The 24,550-nt window shown below is 36.5% G+C and overlaps 1 protein-coding gene and 1 long non-coding RNA gene across 7 annotated transcripts in view; one reads left to right on the top strand and one right to left on the bottom strand.

The window, feature by feature from the left end:
* Positions 1 to 24,550, bottom strand: part of LOC134529441 (uncharacterized) — a 631,226-nt gene that overhangs the window by 498,193 nt on the left and 108,483 nt on the right. For 5 of the 6 annotated variants that reach the window (XR_010074583.1, XR_010074597.1, XR_010074596.1 and 2 more), the window contains exon 3: positions 7,990 to 8,112. The exons of the other annotated variant lie outside the window; for it this stretch is intronic. The gene's annotated coding sequence lies outside the window, so the exon portion shown is untranslated. The remainder of the gene's footprint in view (positions 1 to 7,989; positions 8,113 to 24,550) is intronic. 6 annotated transcript variants of the gene reach the window in all.
* On the top strand, positions 20,219 to 22,328 carry LOC134529438 (uncharacterized). The gene is made up of 2 exons (XR_010074577.1): positions 20,219 to 20,346; positions 22,103 to 22,328. It is a non-coding gene; the product is annotated as an uncharacterized LOC134529438 (long non-coding RNA).

Raw genomic sequence — 24,550 nt, forward strand, 5'->3', positions numbered from 1 at the left:
AACCCATTTTCCTCACTCGTAAAACTTGGTGTCAGAAGAGGGAAATTCCTAACTAAATGACTTATGAATAATTAATAATACATTAAAAAAGTTAAAAAGGTCATTGGAATTTAGATTATTGAGATTGAATCAGTGTTAAATGCTGTAGTTAGGTTAGCTCGTAGGTGAAATTATAGTGTAGTTTGTAGGACAATAGTGTTAGTGACAGTTTGGTAGTGTTTGTGGACAAGGAAGATGTCTGCCGACGATCTTAAGATTGTAATGGCTCTCTTAGCCAAGATGAAAATTGACATGAAGGAAATAAAGAATAAAATGGATAGTAACCAGAAAGAGATGAGCAGTGGCCAGGATGAGATGAAGAATTTACCAGGAAGAACTGAAGGTCCAAGAGGAAATGAAGAATGAAATTAGGAATAGCCAAGACGACAAGAATACAGTGTTTGGAACAACATCTGGCCCAACAGGAGCAGCATCTTGCAGAACATGAATAACTGATGGTGCAACAGCTAGCTCAACTCGAGCAGGCCACCCAACTGCCAGTGGCGCAACAGCTAGCTCAACACGATCACGCCACCGAACAGCGAGTAGTAGCTGTAACTAAAGAATGCTGACGATTGATCAAGGAAGCTACAGCTGCTAAGAAATGGAGGAGTTCTTCCGGGGAAGTGAAGGTAGAAGGTGCTGCAAACAGCCACCCAAAATTCAAGCCACCCACCATTTATGGCTAATTGTCATGGGCTCTCTACAGGTAACAGTTCGAGTCAACTACTGAGGTGAAAGGCTGGGGTGAGGAAGAGAAGACTACAAAACTTTACCTGCCCTGCCTGGATCTCTGCTCGCGCTGCTTCAGACCATACAAGTTCCGGAGCAGAAAATCTATGCTGTATTAGTAGAAGTTCATTATATGAGGTTTGGCGACCGACACTTGAGCGAGTTGTACAGAATGGCCCCCAAGCCAAGACACGTCAATAGCGATCCTAGGAAACATTTAAGGAATTCGCAGCTGACATAGTGTGACTCGTGCACGTCGCCTACCCAGAAGCACCAATGGAGTTCCGCCAGCAGCTAGCCTCCAGTGTCTTTTTAGAGGGACTTGGAGATGTGGAGGTTCAGCAAACTCTTCGTTTGTCCCGACACAAGATACCTTGGTCCATGCATTGGAAATTGAGGCAGCATGCAGTGCCTCAAGAAACACAAGCATCAGGACAAGGAGGACTGGACTGGAGCCTTACAATGAAGCAAATGCCAGAAACACCACTAATGAAGGAGATATTATCAAGGCATTAGAGAATTATTGTTCAGATACCCATATCAGATGAACTGGGGTGCTTCATCTACAAAGAAATAGGACACATCCAGTGGAACTGCCCGACATGCAGGAAGACATCGCAGTTGGAGGAGAAGCAGGAAGAACAACACGGAAATGAGCAGTAGCTGGTTTGAGGAGGCACATGCCAGCTCTGTGGAAAATGGTAGCCCCTAGGGTTTTTCTTGTATACTTACTTTGTAGAGGTTATGAAAGTTTATTGCTTAAGGGATGGATCAATGGCAGTCTGTGTTTACTTACAGTTAACACAGGGGCATCGGCATTTATTGTTCGCAAAGTCATCTTAAGTAGGGTAAAGCTGAAGATAAGACCCATTCCATACAGACTCAAATCAGCCATTGGAGATACTTCACCTGTGACAGGACAGCTTGATTTGGAGGTAAGGATTTGGAACTTGGACATTATCAAAGACCTTTCTTGTTTTTGATATCACCGATTGACACAATTAATGAGTATAAATTCGTTATTGATATGGAAGAACAGGTACTGTATATAAGAGGTAGCTTTATTTACCCCCTACCAATTGGCAGTCCCTATATTGCAAATGGTAGTTAGTAAATCTGTTTCAATTCCAGCAAACCATGAGCAGATAATAGCAGCTAGGATAACAGGAGACCCTATGGTCAATATGAGCTACCTGATTGAGCCAGATATGACATTAGAATTGGAGATGCTCCTGGTTACTCGAAGCTCTGCATATATTCCCGAGGTTGTACCAGCTAGGGTGGCCAACCTCGATTTGCAATCAAGGGTTTTGAAACAGTGAGACCCAACAGCTAGCTGTGAACCAGTCTCTTGGGTAGGCCATACTGAGCAGCTACTAAACCCAAATCTAGAAGAGTTACTAAGGTGATGCCGAAATAACCTGACAGATAAAGAAATATAAGAAAATAGTGCTTTCCTGGTAGTCCACCAGGATGTATTTTCTCTGGGGAATACTGATATTGGGAAACAAATCTGGTCTACCATCGCATCAACACATGCGATGCAAAGCCAATCCGACAAGCACCATGGTGGCTGCCTCTATAAAACAGGAAGAAGCAGAGAAGTTGATTGCAAGTATGATGTAGGGCAGTGTAATTGAACCATTAGCGAATCCTTGAGTTGCCCAGTCGCTTTAGTAACGAAGAAGAATGGCCAACTGAGGTTCTGAGTGAACTACTAGAAGCTGAAAGACATCACCAAAAAGGATAGTAACCCCCTCCCATGTATAGATAATACATACACACTTGATACACACTCTGGTACCAGATGGTTATCTACACAGGACCTGAAAAGTAGTTACTAGCATTTGGAGATGCACACTGCGGATAAAAAGTTGACTGCTTTCTCAACAGGGAGTGGGCTATTCCAGTTCACTGTGTTACCATTCGAGTTATGTAATACTCCTGCAACTTTTGAGAGATTAATGGAACTTGTGCTGCATGGCTTGACTTGGAAAATATGCATAGTATAACTAGATAAAATTTTTTAGTGCGAAATACAGTGGAGGAACATTTGCGAAAAAAAAATTCAACTGATTAACATTGTGACTTACGAATTTCTCTTTGAGATTAGCTACGCATTCGGTAACTATCGCAGAGCTTGTGTTTCAACCAGCGGGCAAACACGCTTCGCCACTGATATCTCTCGCAGCAGTGATATGTTCAAGAGTCTTCGCCATGAACCACTTATGTTAAGTCTTAAGAAGTGTTTCTTGTTCCAGCATGGGGTAACATTCCTGGGACATATTGTATCGCATGATGTAGTGCAAACAGATACTGAGAAGATCTGGTCTGTTAAGGAGTGGCCTCAAACTAAGAATAAGCATTATGTAAGGAGTTTATTGGGACTCAGTGCCAACTATTGGTGGTTTGTGCCTGGGTTCTCAGCAGTCGCAAAACCAATGCATCGGCTGACTGAGGACAAGACACAATTTCTATAAAATTCAGCTTGTGGAATGGCTTTCAAGACCTAAAGGAATCCATGTGCACTAGCCCCATACTTGCCTACCCCATCAATATGGAGAGTACATCCACGACACAGATCCAAGTGTAGATAGGTTGGGTGGGGTTGGGTGCTGAGCATTCCCAGGTTGAAGATTGAAATGAATGAGTAAAAACATACTACAGGAAAGAATTGTCTAATCCTAAAAGCAACTCTTTTGTCAGAAGAATTAACTCATGACTGTAGTGAATTATCTGCAACAATTCTACAAATAATTATTTGGGAGAAAATTTCTTTTATGCAATGACCATCCCGAACTTAAGTGGCTGTTACAGTTCAAGAATCCAGAGGGACAACTTTCTCGGTGGATTGAACATATACATCAGTATAATTATATCAGATATAACACAGGAGAGTACGAATTCACAGTAATGCCCTTGCTCTTTCCCGAAGACCTTGCAAGGTAGACTGCAAACATTACAAAAGGGCAGAGAAAAATGAGGGAATCAAAGATGTTAGGCGAACAACAATAACTAATGGTGAAGATAAATGGGATAGTGCCAGCTTGGAAGCAGCACAGCAACAAGAACCTGACCTGGGACCCATTATAAGCTGGCTAGAGAATGGTACAGGATATCCATCATGGCATGAGTAATTGGGTGACCCAAAGGCTGTGAAAGCTTACTGGGCACAGTGGGATTCCTTAAGGATGATGAATGGACAGCTATTGAGGACATGAGAGAGTCCAAATGGAAAAGTAGTTGCCATGCCACTACTCCTTCCGAAATGTCTAGTGGCAGAGGTGTCGAGAGAAATCCACGTGGTACCTCTGGCAATCACCTAGGTGTGAAAAAAAAACTCTAGCCAAGGTCTGTCAATGCTATTATTGGTTGAAGTATCGCTAGGATATGGAGGTTTGGTGTAGACCATGCTAAGTATGTTTGGAGAGAAAATGGCCACAACACTGGAGTCAGTCATGAGAAAATGAGGGCCTGCAATATGGGAGGCCCCTTTGAGAGGATAACCATCGACACTGCTGGACCATTTTCCAAGACTAAAGATGGTAACCTGTATATTCTGGTAGCGATTGATTACTTCAGTCCATGGCCAGAGGCTTATGCACTTCCTAACTAAGAAGCCACAAATTTTGTGGATGCACTAGTCAACAACTTAATATACAGATTTGGGGTGCCAATAGAGCTCCACTCAGAACAAGGCCGCAATTTCGTGTCTATGGGAATTCAGAAGGTGTGTCGGTTGTTGGGAATAAATAAAACTAGGACTACAGCTCTACATCCTCAATCTGATGGCATTGTGGAGAATTTTAACAGAACTCTCGAGGAACCCCTTGCTAAGGTTGTGGCCAACAATCAACAGGATTGGGATCAACATATCCAGTTATTCCTGATGGGATATAAGGCTGCAATCTATGAATCTACTGGACAGATCCCTACGAGTATTGTGTATGTACAGGAGTTGAGGCTGGCCTGTGGGATCAAGTTCGGCCATCCCTACCAAGAACAGACCAGCACCACCGATTATGTCAATCTTCTAGAGGAGCGAATGACAGTTATACATGAAGAAGCCAGCAAAAATTTTCGATTAGCAACGAAACGAATGAAGACGAAGTACGACCTGAAGGCTAACTCAAATGGATTTCAGGAGGACATTTTGGTGTGGCTGTACAATCCGCAACGAAGGAAGGGCAGGTGCCCTAAGCTTCAAGTGGCATGGGAAGGCTTATATGAAGTGTCGGAATAGCTAAATGATGTGGTCTACAGCATCTAGAGGGGAAAGACGGGATGAATGAAAGTGGTACATTTGGAACGATTGAGAGAATATGTCGGAAGAGATGTGTTACCTATTCGGGACAGATATATTACGACCTTGTGGCTGGCATTTCTCAAAGTTCCCCTCCCAATATACGCCTTTGAAGGGTAGTGTGGGAGTATCTTCCAGTTCTATTTTAAAACATTCCAGAGCTTTTTAATACACAGAACTGTTAGGGATCACTCCCTGTTGTCGATTGGGAGAGTATTAGAGCTTCGAAGCCGACCAGAGGCAGGGGCCACCAACACAGCATAGTCGCCTCCTCAGCCCCTCTACAACACTCAGCTTACCAGACAGTTGGCTGTGTCCTGTGCCCTAAGACTTTATCAGCACACCTGACGCCTTCCCCAATCTCCCACATCACACTGGTGCCCCTCAAAACACCCAGTGAACCCGTGGTCTGGTGGAGGCCTATCCAACATCTGTTAGCTATCCAGGCTAGTACCGGAGCTGTGTCGTCGCTCTCAACATCGACTCCGCATCAGGCTAGGGAACCCTTGGAGCCTGCTCCAAGCGATCGGAGCACCACTACCAAGTATGAGTCCTACCCAATCAGAATCCAGGGCCTTGTAGGTACCTCAGCAGGACACCGTTAAATCTTTAATGGATTCTTCCCGTACTACTACCAACTTGGCGTCTATGTGGCACGAGACCGTTCGCCAACAGGCTGGCCGACCGCCACTCTTCAGAATCACTCCACGGGATGTCCTCGTCTCCACGGACTACCCTCCGACGGGCCGTACCTCGGCCCGGCAGATTTACAGCCGGTTAGGGCCCGGAAGTGCCTGAACTCATCCAGCGGCGATCGCAGGAACCCCTGACTAGAAATGACAACCACGGTGCGTGCACAGGAGTGTCTCGTGGTTGCCTTGGTACCTCCCACGACCACTGAACTAGGAGAACGTATCACACCTAGTCGAGCGGTTTACAGCTCTTTTTTTAAGCCCGGGTGCACCCGAGCACAGGTGCGCCTTTCAAGGTCCTTCCAATACCATAGGCCTGATCCATTCACTATGGGGCCCTTTGGGGCCGAGATGCCGGGGCTCGGCTGTCGAACCACCCAGAAAGGTTTCAATCGCATCTGCTGTTGCCCGCAGATTCAGCCAATCCACCATTTCTGGTCCCATACATGCGAATGAGGATGGACTGCGGCAGGGTTACGCCCGACATTGTCCTCTTCAGTTAATGCGATGCTATTACCAGAGGTTGAGGCTACCCATCCCAACATAGTCACCACGATTCGCCCCCAACAGCGGTGCCCATGTGGAGCCAGAGGATTTCCACTTGGTGCGGAGAGACTATATATTCTCATCCTTGCACCCATTCTGTGAACCTGTTGGATCATGACTCGGATACTAGAGCAGGCAACAGCTCCGACACCTCAATGGACAATCACCTTCCCCGCAGGGTCAGGCCCACTCCCGCCACCTATTCGGAACAGACAGTTTTAAGAAGGGGGCAGTGTTACGAACATGGGAGGCAAGGCGCGACAAGCGCCAGGTACCTGAGCAGCCTGGCGGGCCCGCAAGGCCACTGACGTCACACACACATACATTGGGAGATTAGGGCGACCCGGCCTCGCCAACCCCCCTGTCTGGCACCCTCCTTCTTCGGCGCTGTGATCCATCCCTAAGCATCCTCAGAATTCAACGGGCTTACAGAGACCACCGCGTGGAGTGGCTTCTATAACACGTCATTGTTCTGGATGCTTCGAGCGTCGGGTCAGCCCGGGATTACGCAACACATCACAACCACTCCAGTGCAATCAAGAAAGATGGACAACGGTTATAAAAGCGGCAACACCGGCCTCTGCGGAAGTTCCATCATGCGAATTGCGTGAAGTGCGAGTTCGGTGATGAGGACGAGAGACCCCCCCCCCCCCCCCCCCTTCCGAGTGGCGCAGACGCGGAGCGACGGGACCGTGGTGTGACCGAGTGGCGTGAGAATGTGTGTGTGGACAGGTGCGTGGTAAAGGGCGAACCACTGTTGAGCCTAGCTCCAGTGAGAGTAAACTGTGGACTTGACAGATATTAAGTGATTTGTGAAAATATATTAATTGTGATGATTTAATTGGTAATGTAAATATTAGTAATTTATAAAACAGTGTGAAAATAATTGGGCTATCCTTACGAACCACTTTACCCCACTCCAAACATTATATATATATATATATATATATATATATGTATATGTATGTGTGTGTGTGTGTGTGAGAGAGTGTGTGCGTGTGTGAGTGTGTGTGTGTGTGTACAACACACATAACAGAAGCCAAGATTTACTTTTGAAAAAAAAATACTGAAATTAACCTGTGATGTCGTTTAGTTGTCGTTATTTGTGTCCAGTATTAGGAATTTTTTATATTGTGTTTGTCTATGCTGCATTCCTCGTGTCGACCAGAGATATTTTACTGTTGTCACTAATTAATGTGGCCTCTTTGTTTCATATAATTTATTTTTCATTCATTTGGTTTTTCTTTTGGTGTTCGGTTTTATTTAAATTACTTCATTAGAATTCAATTTTTTTTTCTTATTTTAATAGCACCTAATATTGAACTGTTTTCTGTGTTCTGTACAGTTTTGCATATATTTTTTTTCAAATTTGATTTTTCTACTACAAAACATGATTGGGATTAGCGTATGCCTCTTTTATTTGCCAACTTACTTTGTTTCATTTCAATAGACTTACAAGAAAACTATTAAGTGGAAATTAAGTAGTATTTACATATTTAGAATGTATATGGTAATGTTTATCATAATTTGCCTATAAATTTAAAAATGAATTAAAACAAAATTGAAAATAAGTACGAAAATATATTTTACTCTCTAAAAAATATATGTAATCAAAAAGACAAAAATATCAACTAAACACTTTAATAATGAATTATATTTCAATGGTGATGAGCGTACCTTCATTTAATGAAGGCAACTACGGGTCTCTGGTAAAGCCTTGGAAGCCTGTTTTCCATAGAGATGGAGTGATGGTTAATCTGGCTGCAACATGGGATCTTCCAATCTTCACAATAATGGTGCCTGCAACGGAACCCAAATGTTTTGTTCAAAAATATATGACGTCCTAGCATTTTATACAGTATACAACTTAGGAAAAAATATTTATTTGGCAGTAGGAAATAAATTGCTAAGTACTAGTAACATTAATAGCACTGGTTTGTTTTGCTATCTTTAAATGATATAGTGAAACAACTAATCTGGTGAAGAAAGTAATTTTGGTTGACGTAAAGTAATCGTAATATTTAATTGAAACGCAAACTTAAATTTTATTTTATATTTTCTTACCATTTTATTTAATAAGCATTATTTTAAACCATTCATTTAATCACATAATTTATATAATAATTATTGGGATCAACTCAACTAACCAAAAAGGGTAATAGTGCGTTCTGACATACTATATGTCGTCAATAATCTGACTAAACAGCTACCACGTAATTAAATTGTATGCATTGTTTTCTAGAAAACTTGCCTTTTATTTCCTACCGCATGTTTAGATTTATTCAGATTCATACAGTCGTGTTTCCTTGCCTGTTAAACTGAACTAATATTCTTCTCGTTTCAATTATATTACCGCTAATATGCAATAATATTCTAGATTTTTTGTATATATCTGTGTATTTTGCAGGTGATTTAAATTCAATCAGTATTATTACCATATTTAATAGTTTAAAAATGGTTTCCGCACTTCAATTGGCGTTACTTAATGGTTTTGTGAACCTCAAACGCCAGTTTACATTTCAATCCTAGCATGCATGGAGACGATGAAATCGTGTGTTATACAATTTAGAATTAAACAGATGGTATGCAGGTAGTCTTTGTTGAAAAAATCTATTTTGAGTATATCATTCATAGATAAATAAACACTCTTAAGTTTCCAGAACCCTAAAAATCGGTGTGCCTCACGATTACATGATGTTTGTTCATGCTAGGATTGAAATATAATTTGAAGAGTTGAAATATAAAAGGAACAAGTGCCAACAACCCGATTACGAGGAAATCTCTCTTGAATATACGAAGCATGGCACTCATTGAGTTACGTTTTGATGGAAATAGAATACCAACAAAGTTTTGGCATTAGCTTTGTTTTGAAGATCACTTTGATTATTTTGATGAAATAAACGTGAATATTTGGGTTTGGCACTTAGTCTGTTTTAAAATTGAAATCTTCCATTGGAACATAAATTTCCCAAAACCATAAAATAAAACACTTATAAAATAGATAAATCCAATTATAAACAAATTCACCTTCTTATATTATGAATTTATTTCAAATAACGGCCAAAAACTAGAGATTTATAGAAGCATGATAATGTTAACATACTAACCCCTTACGGCTGGTAAACTCATTACTTATGCTCATGAAGCTAATACACCCAAGCCTGTCGTTCAGACAAGAGTCCGCGGTAGCTCTGTTCGCTAAGACGTCACACTGATGTGGCGATACCCATTTTATGAACATCTTGGTCATGTACGAATGTTTCGGAGCCCCCTACAACCCTGGAGGTCCCGTCGCGTCTCCTATGTTCATCTGTGCATAACCGTGCGACAAAAAAACTAGACATGGAGACTAGCGCTGGTCTAACAACGTGGACAAAAGATTGCGAAGGTAACATAGTGGCAAGAGGTAGCTAAAATAACATTTTGTAAGGAAATTGCCAACTTTCGTAATGGCGCAAGGGGTTCTTGGTTGGAATCCCTGTTAAGGAATGGATGTGGCATTTTTCATTGTAAGATAAGCTAAGTTTATCCTGCTCCACCTTCCAATCATTCTACATAATTTATCACACCGCATAAAATCTTGGTCGTTAATTAGCAATATTTATTTTATGGCATTCATTAGCCACACAGATCACTTAAGACAAAGGCTATTTAAATTTTTTTTCATCACACATTCAGTCAGAGGTGAAACAACTGTTCTTCTCATAGAAAATTAATGTAAGGATAATTTTCCATGGTTTTGGGATCATAAATTTTAACTAATGGCAGTGTTAACACTGAGCAAATATTATGCTTCCTAGTGGCCTGGCACGACAACACCACCGCATTTTCTAGCGAAAATGTTCGTGTTATCGTTTATTTCTACCTAGTGTATTTGTAAAAAATTTCCTTCACTAACCTAACAGGTATAACACAACACTATCACCTCACAAACACAACCCCTGGATAAAAAAGAGAAAGGGAAAATTAACAGGAGAGTTCTGTAATCAGTTTTGAGGGTAGAGCGGCAAACTAGTACAGAACCAACAACATAACCATTACAGTAACGCTGCGAATACTGCTGAAAGCGTTTTTGTATGAGGAAATACCTTTCTCTGTGCATGGATTATTATCAGCTATAGACGAATTTTCAACGACAAAACATTGTAACGGAAACAGTCATCATTATCAACTGCTTCTAGCCTGCGGGCGGGTGAGCCTCTAATGTGTCTCTGTCCCTCAACCATTCCTCCTCTTTCAATCTGTTCCATTCTTCTCCTCTCTCCAGCACTCCTTCGTATCTCATTCTTTCTTCTTCCATGATCTCATTCGATGCTTGTATTCCTTCTCTTGCTTGAACCATCTCATTCCCGATCCTGACTCGCCGCGTAACTGCCAATGTACTCCTTATAATCTTCATAACTATTGCTCTGATCTTGCCAGCATCTTTCTTGTCGACAGTCCAAGTGTCTGCTCCATAAGTGACTAATGGGCAAGTAGTAAGTTTTGTACAACAATGGGAGGGAATAGTGTGAGTTATTATAATCCAAGAAGACTGGCTCAATAACAGCAAGAAGCACGTTCTGTTCCAGCTGATGAACACTAATTACACTGCAACCCATGGAGGGAGGATGCGCAGTGGTAAGACACTGGACAGAACACCCGGGTTCGAATCCTGGTCTAGCTATACTGGTTTCAGTTTTTAGTGGTATCCCGAAACCACTCCAAGTAATCATTCCTATAGGTCTTTGCCGATTCCTTCCCCAGATTCCTTGAACTGTGTTGTTGAGTGGCTGTCGACAAGACGTGTGTGTAATGTGGGTCCATTGTGTGTGTGTGTACTGTATGTTCATTGTGTGTCCAATGTGTGTCATTTGTGTGTGTACTGTATGTCAATTGTGTGTCCTAGGTGTCCTGCGTGTCCCGTGTGTATAGGTGTGTGTATTACGTGTCCTATGTGTAACTGTGTGTACACTTAGTGCCCTGTAAGTTCTTTTCTTTTGTTCAACGTGTGTCGTTTCGTTAAACGTGCGTAGTCAAATCTGTAGTATCTCTGAATGTTTTACTAGTTCAAAACCTCTTGGTCTTGGCAAAACATTTTTCAGGGATTCTTGGTCCTTTAGTAAGCCTTTAGCATGTACCGTTGGTCTAAATGCTTGCAACTGATTTTGTCGATACTTTAGGCCTGTCAGTTAAAAATTTTGTCTTGATTGCTTGAAATATGTTATATTAGCTATCGTCGAAGAAGGTCTTGAGGTTCGGAAATGTCTCTATACGTCTGACATTGTTCGTTACCTGGTCTCGTGGTCCAAAGACACTTGGTCTATACGCCTAACATTGTACATGAACTGGTTGGAATGTATTTCATGCATCGAAAAAAAAAGATTTCCATGTTATGCATAGCGCATACGTATTTATTTCGTCGGACAGGTATCTTGTCTAGTGTTGTTTTTCGTAGAGTGAAAGATTAATAAACTCCACAGGAAACAGAATTTAAAATTTATTTTAAGCTTTAGTTGTCCTTATCACTGGCCGAGAATCAAACCAAAGACGGAAATCTATCGCGAAATTCATTATTTAAATAAATGATATTTTTTTGGTGAATTTTGGAATTTTTCCGTAATTAGGATAAATTACTACCGAACTTCAAAATGGTGGTCATATCGGCTTAAAGGAGGCTGGTATATGAGGAACTTAAGCTGCTTTTAGGATTTTGAACATGATTTATTGAAATAGAATATTTTTGGCTAAAATATTTTTTGCATCTATCAAGTATAGAACCGAGGATGGATATCGATCGAATCAATAAGTATATTAATTGTAGGTTTTGAAATGAATTTTGGATTTTTTCCAGAATTTTTACCTAGATAATTATGCATTACCAAGATGGTGCCCAAATTTGAAGATAGTGGGGTGTCACAGTAATAATAAATGAATGCTGCACTCTAATGGGTAAAAATTAAACTAACATGATGGTAGCGCACTCTAGCAGACCAAAACTAGATGGAGGCTTCCAGCAGATGAAAACAAGATGGCGGACATCACGTCATACTACCAGCGATATATATATACCTTGGCATAAGTAGTGGAAGGTTAGTCCGTCAGTGTCTTCTGTGGAGGAAGGATACATCACCATTTTTATTTTTTCGCTCACCGGGTTCGAACCAAGGATTTAAGTGTGTTTTTTTAGATAATATTTTATTTTATTGATTTTTATAATTTTAAATTTTACCCCATTAAATTCGATAATTACAGATTTTAAAGATGGCCAGAATAAAGAAAAGTGCAACGATCTAGAATCCAAGATGGTATCTGTAATGATATTCGCAACAATTATGTCATATGCATCCAAGATTGCAGACAACAAAATGTGCAACATTTCTAGAATCCAAGATGGCGAACATAATGAAATGTGCAACAATGTTTTTTTTAAATATTTTTATTAAAATTTTATTAATTAATGTTTATAAATTTTAAAATTTTTCCCGAATTTCTAGCATAAAAATTACAAATTATTAAGATGGCGGTCATAACAAGAATTTAAATGTTGATTTTAAATAATATTTTATAAAATTTTGATTACATAATTTTTTACAAATTTAAAAAATGTTCCCTTTAAATACTGATAATAATTACAGATTTTCAATATGGTGGCCCTAACATAAATTGTAACATTAGGGAGTGAGGCATTAAATGGTGGAAAGTTCTAGAAAACAAAATGGCGAAATTCAACATGGCGGAAAGTTCTATAAAACAAAATGGCGAAATTTAAAATGGTGGAAAGTTCAAGAAAACAAAATGGCGAATCCAAAATAGCGGAAAATTCAAGAAAACAAAATGGTGGATCCATGATGGCCGCCGGGGTCAAGGTTCAAGGTCAATGTGTTCCAATATGGCCGCCGTGACATCACAATACAAGATGGCGGACCCCGGCACCGGCACCACAAGCCTGAAGCCAGTCTCAGTAGCCTCTTTTCTACACTACTAAGTAGGCTTCATGCATTAAATATGCGAAGTTAGTATTTGGTCTGTAGTGACCCTGATTAGTTTCACTTTTTAAAATGCATCGCACACAATGAAAGAAAATGCATAAAAAATAAATGTGCATAAAAGGTTGTGCTTTCAACTCTCCAATAATTATATCAGCAATAATAATATAATAATCAGAGTTTTAAGGTAGAATTTTAAAATCTTGAAGTTTTTTAGTAAACACTTCCCATATAAATATTAAGCTGGTCACTGTGTGGATTTAGCAAATTAACTATTACTAACAAAATGTCTAGGTACAATCGTGACCTGTTCAAGTTTATGTCTACCCGACATTGACTTGCATGGCCTGAAGCCTGGCTAACACGGTTTGGCCCGTAGCGCACATAAGGCCCAGCATGTAGCGCACATCTGGCCCGGCCCGTAGCACGCGTCTTGCCCGGACTGTAGCGCACTTCTGGCCCTGCCCGTAACGAAAATCGGGCCTGCGGGCTGATTACGAGCACACACTTTGCGTTATAAGTTGCGATAAATAACGAAGGTTTGCGAAGAATATCGCAGGAACCAGCAACGTGATTACGAACACATCCTCGGGCTGATTACGAACACCATCGACGACTAGCGTTATTCTTCACGCGGTAACGAAACACGTATCGCATTTGGTGATTACGACCCACCTTGCGATATGCGTTTCGTTATTTTCCACGGTAACGCTAACCTGCGATACGAATCCATGACGTCAGAGGACAAGCAACAATTGAACAATTAATATGTTCGTCGAACAGACTATTTTGTAAGTGAATCATGAATACTTAGTGTTACTGAGAACAAAATAATCTTTTTTAATGCACTAATTTCTTAAATAAAGTATTTAAAGCTTTTTTGCTGCCTTTTTCGTAGAAGTTTAAATTAAAAATGCAGTTAAAGATTTCGCATCGTCATTGTGGCTAACTGCGTCTTGCCATGTAAACATAAACATCGAACGAGAAGCATGTTTAAACTTCAATAGAATGAAAATGAGGCCACTCTACAGGTTACAAAATTAAAGGAACAACTAATTACCACGAACCCGTGTCTGTTTTTATTTTACCTATTATTGATATGATATGAAGAATGGAATTTAACAAATATTTAGTCAAGTTTGGTGTGCTTGTGTAAAATCATAACCTTATACTTCAAAGTTATACATATATGTGGTTATTAGCATACCTAATAAAAACAACACTTTTTAACATATTTCCAGCGGTGAGCTTTCTAGTTTATGTAATCTAATCAGTTAAAATTTTATAAATATATTTTAATACTCATGTGCTTTCGTGGATTTTATATACAAGTGTTTTGAAACAATGTTTCCAAGATATTAGTACCATTCGTAAATAAAAATAATTTTGCTAATATTTATATCATAGGTCACTCAAACATTTTTTACTCCCTTCGTACACTTGGTAAAGTTTAATTACAGTAAATTATTTAAATTTGTGGTTTTCTTGATTAGAGTGCACATGCCGCTATTAAAGAGGACACTGTGTTGAATATTTGTGTTCTCAGTTAAAATAAGCCTTAAGTGGCACTGGTAAAGTTACTGCTGCCCAACAGAAATCATGGTGTGGTTTATTAAGAGCCACAGAGAGTTTGCAGCCAATTTTTCTTCAAATAATGAATGTGAAGCTTGCATGTATCTGTGGATTTAACTGGAAAAGAGGCTTAACAAACGTTTAGGGACATTAAAAACCATTACCATTGGCAAAATATTAGTTTTCTTATTATTTTTTTCTTTAGTGTATATAGCATTACAATTTTTATGTAAGCAGCAGCCTTCAATTACAATGGAGAAGATATGGGCTACTTTTTGTATTTTCATTTTTTGAAGTCTGTTTTAAACTCTTCAGTGTGTTAGGTTGCATATTCTAAGGATAAAATTAGGCCCATAATGTTTCAATTTAAAAAGATTGACATTTTAAACAGTTATTATGGAACAGTTCTTGAAAATTTTCAGTGTAAGAACAGTATTTTTTTTATAATCTGAGGATATGAAAGTTCATTGCTATGTTTTTTAATTGCTGTTTAATTTAATCTCACCAATGACTTAAACAAGTGAAACTAAGTACTGAGTAATTAGAGTAAGTACTGAATAAGTACTGAGTAAACAACTTTGTTTTCAAGATGGCATTCAAGTTGGTTAATGATCCAACATGTATGTAAATTATTAATATGCTGCAATTATTTTAAAAACTGTCTTGAAATATTCAATAATTTTAATTCTCCGCCCCCCCCTTTTCCCATTAAGATAAATTAATAGATTACTTTTTCTCAGCAAGTTTAGAAATTGATGGTTTAATATGTAAAATAATATTCAGTTTGAACAATTTCTCATGTACATGCATTCCAATTATTTAATCCATTTTTTTTAAATTCAGTAATGGATCAACATGATATATGCTGTAATAAAAAGAGCAGCTTAAGCAATAGCTGCTAAGATAACAGCTGGCAATATTATCCAAGTTATATTTCTGAGCAGCCTTGACCAGAGAATTATCCAAATCTTCGGTACAGCATCATCATTGGGAATGATGTAGATTCTAGAAGGTGGTTTTGTCCCTCAACCTCTGGTAGACATTATATTGTGGTAGTCATGCATTTTGTTTATCCTATACTTTTCCAAATATTTATTTGAAAATTAAATATATATTTTTTTCAATACTGGTATGCTTCCAATTTGGTTTGAGATTGGTGTAGTGGGTTTAAAATAAGAGTGGTGAAAATTAAGTAGTTAAGATACCTGAAAGTTGACAGATAGAAATTGGAGGTGTGCTACATTTAAAATGAAACACAAAAAAATGACTTGCATGAACATGGAAGTGTTAATAGTTCATATTAAAAAAAAATAAAATTGAAGTTGTTCTACTCAGAAGTGTATGCAGAATTTTGTTATGAGGGAGGAAGGGGGATGGGGAGGAGGAAAGTGGTAGGTATAGAAGCACTTAGCCTGCTGTTGGCTTTATTTTTTTTGAGGGGGGGGGGGAATATAGATTTTTCTATTAGGATTTTGGGGAAGGCATATATTCCTCTTGCCCCTACATATACCCCTGGTAGGTTTATTATTAAAACAAGACCTCTTACAATCCTTGTGTTTTCATAAGATAGCCAAGAAACCTAAGAGTTTTTTTATGCATATTTGTTATAATAGCCATCAGTCACAATCAGTTACATATTAATTTACTGTATTAGTCTTTTATTTAAGTTAAATTTTACTTAATATAGTTAAATAAGCTGTTCAAAGGCTTCATCACATATTTTAAGAAACATTTGATTTGATCTCTAAATACTATCTCAAAAATTGCTTATTTAAATATTCACACACATCTAAGCACAGATTTAATGGTTATTGGTTATTCTGATGATAAATAGAAAGATAAGAACAGTGAGTGATGATAACAATTCATAAGATGCAGAGTGTTGACTGGGGAGGTGCAAGGAATGGAGCTGTACCAAACTTTATCGCAAGATGAATCATACTAAGTCAATATTTGTTCCTGAATTATCTAACTAAATGCAATGTGTGCCATTTAATTTGTTTGTACTTGTCTCGGTCTCAATAAACATACCTACATTCATTCTAAACTTACAATAATAAAAATTAGTTCAAAATATTTTTTTTATATTCATCCACATGAAACAATATCTATACTGTATACAAATGGGCTCACTGGCAACAACTAGCAGTTGTACCTGCTGGAACTTGCATTGATAGTCAGCTAGCCTAATGAAATTCTTCCATGTTATATCTTGTTTACACAAAAAAAAAAAGTAAAGAATGGTTATATACAAGCATTGTGAAATCTTTGACTGGAAAAACCTTGATAATACTTTTAGTCAGCATACTTTATAGAATGTGTGCTTTGTTATTAGCACCTCCTTTATTATAACTCTGCCTCTATAATACCTAGTGTAACCTATACAATTCATACTGGTAATGATTAATAGTACAATTTAAAAATAATAAAAAAAAAGAGCAGCATTCAAGAAAGATAGCTGGCAGCTAATAAACAACATTCAAGAAAGACAGCTGGCAGCTGATGAGAAGCATTGGGAATATGTGCTTCTGAAATGGTAACAAGCAATTTGATTAAAAATGCATCAAAGAACTTAAAGAAAAGTTAAAAGGCATGCTGGAAGCATGTGCTAAAATTGCCAATTATGAGAAAATATTGTGTTAAGAAATCATTTTTTGTATCCTTACAGACATGTGCATTAATTTTTTTATTGGACAGGCTATTAATAGTTAATATTAATAATTGTTTAATTATAACCATCCATGGAAATAATTGAGCTATTAAATAATACACTCTTTGTAAATATTTTTCGTTTAAAACCAAAACAAAGTCTGAAATTGCAAAATTTTTAAATAAAAAACCTGTAAACATGAAGCAGCACATGTATGTATGAGATATACTTTAAATAACAACCTATCATTAAATGATTCACAGTATCTATTTTTTACACACAAAAAAAAACAATGGTTCAAAAAAGCCACTGCCAACTCTCTCAGGACAATGAGAACATCTGCTGAAACCAGAAAACAAAAAGTTAACATGTGTTTAATATAATATCCAAGTTATACTCAAAAGTAACATGGAAATGAGTGAACACTATTTTCATTTCACAATTTCTTTAATAAATGCAACAAACTTGATAACAAAGTATTTATTATATTGCATAGCTCGTTTCTTCATGTTTCTTCATTTTCTAAGGTTTTCCAACTGCTATGAGGGTGCAATCTGGCAATTCGAAGGGATTTTGATGGTTTCTTAACAATCTTCTCTGCCTTCTCCTCCAGTTCGATAGCTAGCAGAAAGGCAGCAAAGGCCATTGTGTAGAACCTGAAATATTTTCAAACATTAGGTAAATAAATTAGTGTAATATAGTTTGGTAGGCTACTAATTGTTAACAAGAGGGCCTGATTAATAAAAATAATTTTTAAGATGGTATTATTGAGCTAATATTCCTCGATGTAATGCATAACTGCATTCATTTTTCTTTAATTTCTAAAAACAATTTTAACTTTTTGACTTCTTTTCCAACAATTCTCCATGAGTGTGTTGTAATTCTTCAAGCAGTTAAACTAGAAATATGCCATTTTAATAGCTTGTTAGGTTAGGTAAATCAAAAAATTTAATACATGAGAATGATTGGTTGGCTTAAGTAAGCTACATTAAAAATACTGTGTGATTTTGTGAACTGTTTCTTAAGTTATGTTACCAACAAAAATAATAGGTATAAACTGTAGTGTGGTTGGTTAGGTTAGAGTTAGCTGTGTTACAATATATAATTCTTAAAAACTGTTAAAATGAGTTCACAGTATATTTAATATAACTACCATAACCTAATAAACTGTCTACACTACTTTCAAGTACTGTATTTGTAGTTAACCTAATCAAACCAGCCATTCCCACCATTAAGTTTGTTAGATGAATTAAAAATAACAAAAAAATAGTGTGGATCTGTGTGAATGGTTAGTTAAGATAGGTTAGTTACATTAATTGTACTACAAAATATGTGTGGATGGTTGGTTAGGTGAGGTAAGCTTAATTTTCTATTAGTAAAACAATGTTACAGTATTGATAGCCTATGTTAATTATTGGAATCAATGTCTGAAAACTAATAAATAAATTTAAAAAAAAAACATATGGAAAAGTAGCTTTTCACCAGATTTACCTCATTATACAATATTTAAAATGCAGCTAACCTAACCAAATGTAGACATGAATAGATTTGCAGTATTTGAAGTGTAGCTAACCACACATAACCAACAATTTAAACAGTAAACAACTTGAAATATCTCAACAGAAATAAGTATCAAGGTAAATAATAGGAACTCAAAATTACCGTTTTCATAAACTTATTTTTATAATAAAGCCTCGCCTCCCCTACATAAAAGCTCGAAATGTTATTTAATAGAATCATCCTGCTTAAGGAGGGGAATTCCTAAATAAATTATTCATCAAGTTATTTGTTTTATGATCAGCCCCACTTGTTAACAATTACCAATGTTAACACACTTAGGTATTAGAGCCAATATGTAAATGAATGAGCACAAATTAAAAATTTCTTGCACAATTGAACACACAAGGAGGCCGGAAATAGCTTTCTGAAACTAAATAGAGAAATATACCATTTACTGTCTGAAGTCTACAAGCGCACAGATTAAACAAAAATGCATGTTGAGCCGTTCGTAGGCAACGGTTGAGCAAATACCCAAACACAAAATATGCATAAGCAGCCTATTTGAACTATTTATAGCTATGTTATGTTCATAATGTGCGTGTAAATAATATCGCTCTTTAGGTTAGGATTAATTTGATAAGCTATGACACGGCATTTATTTATTCTTCTTACCTACTTTGATCGTATTTAAACCACTTCATAATTATTCCACACAAACTATGCATTGAAAACAATGATTTCATGGTACAATTAATAAACAGAAATAGCATGTTAAAAATAATGTTCGCGTGTTAAATATACACACGCTAACCTAAAACAATTGTTTTCGTTTAACTTCATCGCTTTACATCGTACTCGACTATATTTAAAACAATAATGTGCGATTATAATGCCGTTTTTAGGAGGGGAAGACATTATTTTTAAGAGTAATTATATCACTTACCTCACAATCGCTTCGTATCACCACTTGAAATGCCCGTGATATATAACGTAGCTCCGGTGCGATAAATATCACTTGAAAAGTGTGCTCGTAATCAAAGTTTGCGATATATACCGCCACAACGTCATCAATATTCGAAGTTTAACGAAACACGATGTGTTCGTAATCACGTTGCTGGTTCCTGCGATATTCTTCGCAAACCTTCGTTATTTATCGCAACTTATAACGCAAAGTGTGTGCTCGTAATCAGCCCGCTGTTTCGTTAAACTTCGAATATTGATGACGTTGTGGCGGTATATATCGCAAACTTTGATTACGAGCACACTTTTCAAGTGATATTTATCGCACCGTAGCTACGTTATATATCACGAGCATTTCAACTGGTGATACGAAGCGAATGTGAGGTAAGTGATATAATTACTCTTAAAAATAATGTCCTCCCGTCCTAAAAACGTCATTATAATCGCACATTATTGTTTTAAATATAGTCGAGTACGATGTAAAGCGATGAAGTTAAAAGTAAACAATTGTTTTAGGTTAGTGTGTGCATATTTAACACGCGAACATTATTCTTAACATGCTATTTCTGTTTATTAATTGTACCATGGGATCATTGTTTTCAATGCATAGTTTGTGTGGAATAATTATGAAGTGGTTTAAATACGATCAAAGTAGGTAATAAGAATATTAATAAATGCTGTGTCATAGCTTATCAAATTAATCCTAACCTAAAGAGCGATATTATTTACACGCACATTATGAACTCAACATAGCTATAAATAGTTCAAATAGGCTACTTATGTATATTTTGTGTTCGGGTATTTGCTCAACATGCAATTTTTTTTTAATCTGTGCGCTTGTAGACTTCAGACAGTAAATTGTATATTTCTCTATTTAGTTTCAGAAAGCTATTTCCGGCCTCCTTGTGTGTTCAATTGTGCAAGACATTTTTCATTTGTGCTCATTCATTTACATATTGGCTCTATTACCTAAATGTGTTAACATTGGTAATTGTTAACAAGTGGGGCTGATCATAAAACAAATAACTTGATGAATAATTTATTTATGAATTCCCCTCCCCAGGATGATTCTATTAAATAACATTTCGAGTTTTTATGTAGGGGAGGCAAGGCTTTATTATAAAAATAAGTTTATGAAAACGGTAATTTTGAGTTCCTATTATTAACCTTGATACTTATTTCTGTTGAGATATTTCAAGTTGTTTACTGTTTAAATTGTTGGTTATGTGTGGGTAGCTACACTTCAAATACTGCAAACCTATTCATGTCTACAGTTGGATAGGTTAGCTACATTTTAAATATTGTATAATGAGGTAAATCTGGTGAAAAGCTACTTGTCCATATGTTTTTTTAAAATTATTTATTAGTTTTCAGACATTAATTCCAATAATTAACATAGGCTATCAATACTGTAACATTGTTTTACTAATAGAAAATTAAGCTTACCTCACCTAACCAACCATCCACACATATTTTGTAGTACAATTAATGTAACTAACCTAACTTAACTAACCATTCACACAGATCCACACTATTTTTTTGTTATTTTTAATTCATCTAACAAACTTAATGGTGGGAATGGCTGGTTTGATTAGGTTAATTACAAATACTTGAAAGTAGTGTAGACAGTTTATTAGGTTATGGTAGTTATATTAAATATACTGTGAACTCATTTTAACAGTTTTTAAGAATTATATATTGTAACACAGCTAACTCTAACCTAACCAACCACACAACAGTTTATACCTATTATTTTTTTTGGTAACATAACTTAAGAAACAGTTCACAAAATCACACAGTAAGTATTTTTAATGTAGCTTACTTAAGTCAACCAATCATTCTCATGTCTAAATTTTTTGATTTACCTAACCTAACAAGCTATTAAAATGGCATATTTCTAGTTTAACTGCTTGAAGAATTACAACACACTCATGGAGAATTGTTGGAAAAGAAGTCGAAAAGTTAAAATTGTTTTTAGAAATTAAAGAAAAATGAATGCAGTTATGCGTTACATCGAGGAATATTAGCTCAATAATATCATCTTAAAAAATTATTTTTATTAATCAGGCCCTCTTGTTAACAATTAGTAGCCTACCAAACTATATTACACTAATTTAGTTAATGTTTGAAAATATTTCAGGTTCTACACAATGGCCTTTGCTGCCTTTCTGCTAGCTATCGAACTGGAGGAGAAGGCAGAGAAGATTGTTAAGAAACCATCAAAATCCCTTCGAATTGCCAGATTGCACCCTCATAGCAGTTGGAAAACCTTAGAAAATGAAGAAACATGAAGAAACGAGCTATGCAATTTAATAAATACTTTGTTATCAAGTTTGTTGCATTTATTAAAGAAATTGTGAAAATAAGTGTTCACTCATTTCCATGTTTGTATACAAAAAATTTTTTTTTTAACACAATATTTTCTCATAATTGGCAATTTTAGCACATGCCTCTAGCATGCCTTTTAACTTTTCTTTAAGTTCTTTGATGCATTTTTAATCAAATTGCTGGTTACCATTTCAGAAGCACATATTCCCAATGCTTCTCATCAGCTGCCAGCTGTCTTTCTTGAATGTTGTTTATCAGCTGCCAGCTATCTTTCTTGAATGCTGCTCAACTGATCTTTTTTTTTATTATTTTTAAATTGTACTATTGATCATTACCAGTATGAATTGTATAGGTTACACTAGGTATCATAGAGGCAGAGTTATAATAAAGGAGGTGCTAATAACAAAGTACAGATTCTATAAAGTATGCTGACTAAAAGAATTATCAAGGTTTTTCCAGTCAAATATTTCACAATGCTTGTATCTAACCATTCTTTACTTTTTTTTGTGTAAACAAGATATTACATGGAAGAATTTCATTAGACTAGCTGACTATCAATGCAAGTTCCAGCAGGTACAACTGCTTGTTGTTGCTAGTGAGCCCATTTGTATACAGTATTGACATTGTTTCATGTGGACGAATATAAAAAAAATATTTTGAACTAATTTTTATTATTGTAAGTTTAGAATCAATGTAGGTATGTTTATTGAGACTGAGACAAGTACAAACAAATTAAATGACACACATTGCATTTAGCTAGATAATTCAGGAACAAATATTGACTTACTTAGTATGATTCATCTTGCGATAAAGTTTGGTACAGCTCCATTTCTTGCACCTCCCCAGTCAACACTCTGCATCTTATGAATTTTTATCATCACTCACTGTTCTTATCTTTCTATTTATCATCAGAATAACCAATAACCACTAAATCTGTGCTTAGATGTGTGTGAACATTAAAATAAGCAATTTTTGAGCTAGTATTTAGAGATCAAATCATATCTTTCTTAAAATATGTGATGAAGCATTTAAACAGCTTATTTAACTATATTAAGTAAAATTTAACTTAAATAAAAGACTAATACAGTAAATTAATATGTAACTGATTATGACTGATGGCCATTATAACAAATATGCATAAAAAACTCTTAGGTTTCTTGGCTATCTTATGAAAACACAAGGATTGTAAGAGGTCTTGTTTTAATAATGAACCTACCAGGGGTATATGCAGGGGCAAGAGGAATATATGCCTCCCCCAAAATTCTTAAAAGAAAAATCTATATCCCCCCCCCCCCCCACCACAAAAAAAAATAAAGCCAACAGGCTAAGTGCTTCTATACCACTTTCCTCCTCCCCATCCCCCTTCCTCCCTCATAACAAAATTCTGCATACACTTCTGAGTAGAACAACTTTAATTTTTTTTTTTAATATGAACTATTAACACTTACATGTTTATGCAAGTCATTTTTTTGTGTTTCATTTTAAATGTAGCACACCTCCAATTTCTCTCTGTCAACTTTCAGGTATCTTAACTACTTAATTTTCACCACTCTTATTTTAAACCCACTACACCAATCTCAAACAACAAAATTGGAAGCATACCAGTATTGAAAAAAATATATATTTAATTTTCAAATAAATATTTGGAAAAGTATAGGATAAACAAAATGCATGACTAACACAATATAATGTCTACCAGAGGTTGAGGGACAAAACCACCTTCTAGAATCTACATCATTCCCAATGATGCTGTACCGAATATTTGGATAATTCACTGGTCAAGGCTGCTCAGAAATATAACTTGGATAATATTGCCAGCTGTTATCTTAGCAGCTATTGCTTAAGCTGCTCTTTTTATTGCAGCATATATCATGTTGATCCATTACTGAATTTAAAAAAAATGGATTAAATAATTGGAATGCATGTACATGAGAAATTGTTCAAACTGAATATTATTTTACATATTAAACCATCAATTTCTAAACTTGCTGAGAAAAAGTAATCTATTAATTTATCTTAATGGAAAAAAAGGGGGAGGGGAGAATTAAAATTATTGAATATTTCAAGACAGTTTTTAAAATAATTGCAGCATATTAATAATTTACATACATGTTGGATCATTAACCAACTTGAATGCCATCTTGAAAACAAAGTTGTTTACTCAGTACTTACTCTAATTACTCAGTACTTAGTTTCACTTGTTTAAGTCATTGGTGAGATTAAATTAAACAGCAATTAAAAAAAACATAGCAATGAACTT

The sequence above is a fragment of the Bacillus rossius genome, chromosome 2, assembly GCF_032445375.1.
Source record: "Bacillus rossius redtenbacheri isolate Brsri chromosome 2, Brsri_v3, whole genome shotgun sequence".
Taxonomy (NCBI): domain Eukaryota; kingdom Metazoa; phylum Arthropoda; class Insecta; order Phasmatodea; family Bacillidae; genus Bacillus; species Bacillus rossius.